Genomic DNA, 5,218 nt, shown 5'->3' with positions numbered 1-5,218 from the left:
TCTTATCAGAGTTTTTAATAAACGAGGCTAGAGTGTCTTCTAAACTTGTGATCTTTTTATCCGAAGGGTTCTGAAACTGGGGTTGACCTGAAGAGTTCTTAGCATAACCAAAACCTGGGGGAGGCTGAGAATTACTAGACTGACCTTGATTCTGGCCCTTAGACCAAGAAAAATTAGGATGGTTTCTCCAACCAGGGTTGTAGGTTTCTGAGTATGGGTCAAAATTCTGACGGTTCTCAAACCTAGCGTTGTTATAGACAGCATGGGCATGTTCTTCACTAACATGACCTTCCCAAAACAAGTTATTGGGATCTATTCCACAACTAGAGACTTGAGAGGCTCTAATCCTATCATCGGGTTCAACAAGATACCTATGTTTAGATTGATTCAATTCCAAAGCTTCTAACCTTCTAGACAAAGCAGCAAACTTAGCATCTGACTCGAAGCTTGTATCTACCACATTGGTGTTACTTCTATTGACCAAGAGTCTTTTAGGGGGTTCAACACACGACTCCCACTGTTGGGATTTTTTCAGCAATAGCTCCTAAGAAGGTAAAAGTATCATCAGCATTTTTACTGGTGAACTCACCAGCGCACATAGACTCGACCATGGCTTTGGTCGAATAGTCTAAACCATTATAAATAATCTCTACAAGTTTCATCTTATCAAATCCATGGTGAGGACACTGGGATAGGAGATCATTGAATCTCTCTAAAAACCTATAAAGAGACTCTCCCTCTTGTTGCACACTAGCACTAATTTTCTGCCTAACAGCTGCAGTTTTATACTTAGGGTAGAATTTCATATAGAAAGCAGCAATAAGTTCCTGCCATGTTTCAATGGATTCAGATGGTAGGTTGTTCAGCCAGGTCTTGGCTTTATTTCTCAAGGAAAAGGGAAACATCTTAAGTTTCAAAACTTCATCAGTGAGGTCTTTTATTCTAACTGTCCCACAGATTTCCTCAAAGTCCCTAATATGAAAATAAGGGTTCTCATCATCTTTTCCTAAGAATATAGGGATCATCCGAAGAATACTAGGTTTTATCTCGAAATTAGACGTATTGGCTGGCAATTTAATGCACGAAGCTCGGTTGGTCCTAGTTGGGAACATGTAATCTTTCAAAGTTGTCATCGCTGGCACAGCTGAAGTACTAGGGGTACTCTCCTCACAAAGAGACAGATTCTCAAAACTGAAGTTTCCAAAAACGGGGCTCTCAAAAGAAGAGTCTTCGAGCTCCCCGCCTTCACAAGAAGAACTACTAGGTTTATCACTAATCAAACGACTTAGAGTGTTTTTTTTCCAATCCCGCTCACTAATAACCTCGGGCATACACTAGAAAAACAAAAGAAAAAGAAAAATCCTAAAAGGAAGGGAAGTTCTATGCAAACACAAACAAGGCTGACTCCACCACAGCAAACCTACTGATTTATAGCAAACAAAAAGCATGATGGCTCCACTTAGATTGTTTCTAGACCAGCTTCTAATCCTTCGAAAGAGAATTCGTTACAATTTGAGCAAACCCCTCTGGAATCAATCCGAGTCAAATTAAGTTGAATAGAGGCGAGGGAAGTTGCGTAGAGCTTTGATACCCAAGGCCTCACCGCATTCCAAGGCGGCGCAGTCACGCATTCAACTCACAGAAACCATCATGAACTTCGAAGTATGCTCAAAAGAGTAACCAATATTTTTCGAACGACTTTCCTATTAAGCTCGTTACCCTATAGGTCTCGTTCTATTCCAAATTTTAGTTTTAGGTTCGCGTTTGTTTTTGTTTTCCTAAGGCGGGCAAGAAGAGAACGGTGATGAAATCTGAACCTTTATCTTGTATGGCCAGTCCTTGCCCTTTACTAGGAAATTAAAGCAGTCGCTTTCAAGTTCTCAGCATATATGCAGACGAAGGAATACAGTAACTCGATGACAGGGGATTCGCGAGTGTTTCGACAAACTTACCTCCCGTTCCAGACGGGGGATGAACCGTTGAAGTCGACTCGGGCTACAACTCCAATGTCGTGTACGAACCCGAGGGGCCGAGGTGATATCGTAATCACCGTCCTTCTCTGCAAACAGTTTAATATTTAATACTACCCTTCTATAGGGTTTAAAAATAAAAGAATGTCCAAATGTCCAAGTCCAAAGTCCAAAAGAAAAGGAAAGTCTAAAACGTAAAAAATAAAAAATAAAATAAAATGTCTCTTTTTTTTTCTCTCTTTTTTAATAAAAAAAAAAAAATTCTTTCGCTCATTTCGCTTTGTCTTTTACTCCAAGTCTTTAAGTATTCACCAAAGCTTTGGCAAAATTTTCTTTCGCTCCAAATTCCAAAATCTGTAAGGAAAAGACAAAAACTCAAAAACGTAAAGAAGAACAAATAAAATAAAAACAAATAAAAACCTAAAAAACCGAAAAACTCTAGCCTAAAGACAAGCCCGCGTTGGCGGCGCCAAAAATTGTTGTGATCTCAATAATGTTGTAGTAAAAAGGTTCGTTGAGGCTTGTGAAAGCAATGGATTTTTAGACTTATAAAACTTAAAAGTAAAGAAAACTTATTACAAAATTGACTTCAAGATATGAGAAAATAACCAAGACACTGATTCCACTATTACACATGAATTAATGATGGTAAATAATCCAAAACTCTAATTATCTTTTAAGTCCTTTATATCTTAACTCACTAATAATCAAGAAAATTCTCAAACATCAATTGTATCCCTTAAGCATAGATTATCTAAACAAAGCATAACCTATCTAATTGAATCACAAATGATTAGGAAAATTACGCAAACAATTTAAAACTCTACAAAAGCAGTGATTGAGTGAATTATAATTAAATATTAGAGAAAATAAAATAGTTACCAATTATTCATGCGTAAATAGCTTCCTCATTGCCTTGGTTGTGGGAGAATTAGCCGCTCATCATGTTGGAAACACGCTCAAAAATCATTATTATTTCTCAAAGGGTGTTTACAAATGATGAAAATGGAGAAATAATTCAAAACTGGGTTTTGTAACAATTATATTTGTTACAAACCAACAAAAAAAACGATACAGAGGATGTGTCACTGTTACTGTTGCTCTAAGACCCACGGCTCTGTGTCGCAAACGCTGTAGCAAATAAGTCTGCCTCTGATGTACGACCCACGACTGTGAGTCGTTGTTACTGTTGGAAAACGACGGTCTTGAATGGTCCGTTCTTCGTGTTCTTCAATGGTAGCAGCAGCAGGTCTCTCTGCAACTTGGTGTTTCGACTCTGTGGTGCTCTATTTCTCTCCCAAACTCTCCGTCCTCTCTCTCTGAGTCTAAGCCTCCAATTTATACTCAACAGGTACAAGAATATCGCCTCATTACTTCATATAATCTTCCATTACTCGGCAGTAAAGAAGATATATTTTCTTTCCTTTATTCTCTCCTGCACGCGTCTACAGCTGCTGAACTCTCCTTATTTATCTCTGTCACGATCCTGTCTGTTGTTCGAGTCACCAAACATGTGTATAACACGCTCGAATTCTCCAAAACTCAAGCAAACCCGTGAACTACTCCTCCGGTGAACGTGTTGCTCTGTTTCACTCCATGACACGATTGAGCCAATTCTGATTCAAACGAACACCCATACCAGCTTTCTATTGTCATACACGTCTACCCATGAAGTTTCAGCGATTGAGTTAACCTCTAACCCCTCCAAATTCCGATCGAAAAATCCAAAGTTTGAGAATGAAAATTTCCCGCCAAAACAAATTTAAACGAAGAAGAAAGGGTTGTCCCTTATCCAACATATGGGGTGCGAATAGCAAAGAAGGTTCCCCTTAGTAATTGAGGTGCCCCTTAACCAACGGTGAGGGTCCGAATAACACGTGTCCTCTAAGGGTTCCCCGGGCAACTTTTCGAGCCGAAATTTCCAAAAAATACCTACAAACACACAAAACACCATAATAAGGACGAAAATGAGTACTAACAATACGAAACATTGAGGACAAATTAGACACATAAAGGCGTCTATCAGTAACCACTTAAGGAAACCCTCCAGGCCTATGTAATATTGGATGCTTTTACACCCCTACACAAGTGCTTAAAAACTAGATATAAAGAGAAGTGAAGAACTCATTCTATATGCCACATAAGGGAATTTCCTCTTCCCATAACAATTATAAAGAAGGTTAAAAGCATTTAGTTACGTTCCAATCAATGGAAAGAAGACACTTTGGAAGATAAGTAAATACTCCCAAAACACAAATATTAGTTGTTTCTAAAGATCCAAACCCATCCCAAAATGTAAAAGAAAACTAAATTTTATTACACACAAATAATATATGGATACACATATCATATACTAACAAAGATATGCACGAATTTCACAATAGATAGATTTTTAAAACATTAATGAAGACAAGAGAGATCGTTATTGATTCCCACATATTTTGATGACAAGCCTCGCCTACCTCGAGATTCACAATTCACTGGTTCATCCTTTGAATCGATCGTTGTTAATAAATTAATCACACAAACACTCTAAAAAATTAGCCAAAAGGTTCATACAAGGCTTATAATATAATCTCATACAAGTCTTTAGTTATAGGCTAAGTGAAATAAATAATGGTTCTAGTTTTATTAATGACTCTATAACTTAGTAACAAGTAATTTTTGGATAAAAAAATTGAAAATGCGGGGGTCTAACAACACCACCCAATATTTCGCTTAGCAATATGTATGGACAAACTAGAATATACTTTTAAGAGAATCAACAAGACTCAATCAATTAAAAGTATATCAACGAGTTTGTATCTCTCTCTTGATTTGATTTCCTCAAACAGAAACTGCGAGTACTAATCAAATACAAGGAATAACTTGGATGGTACCAAAGACCAATATCCAAGTGTCAATCAATATCAATCAACAACCGTTAGGTCGGATTCTCCAATTGATTGATCTAACGCACAACCTGTATTATTTCAATTATAAAGATAAAACAATATAATGCGGAAATTGAAATAACACAGACACCAGAAATTTTGTTAACGAGGAAACCGCAAATGCAAAAAAAAACCCGGGACCTAGTCCAGATTGAACACACTGTATTAAGCCGCTACATACACTAGCCTACTCCAAGCTAACTTCGGACTGGACTGTAGTTGAACCCCAATCAGTCTCCCACTGATCCAAGGTACAGTTGTACTCCCTACGCCTCTGATCCCAGCAGGATACTGCGCACTTGATTCCCTTAACTG

Source organism: Papaver somniferum, chromosome 7 (genome assembly GCF_003573695.1).
Source record: "Papaver somniferum cultivar HN1 chromosome 7, ASM357369v1, whole genome shotgun sequence".
NCBI lineage: Eukaryota > Viridiplantae > Streptophyta > Magnoliopsida > Ranunculales > Papaveraceae > Papaver > Papaver somniferum.
This window is presented reverse-complemented; position numbering follows the sequence as displayed.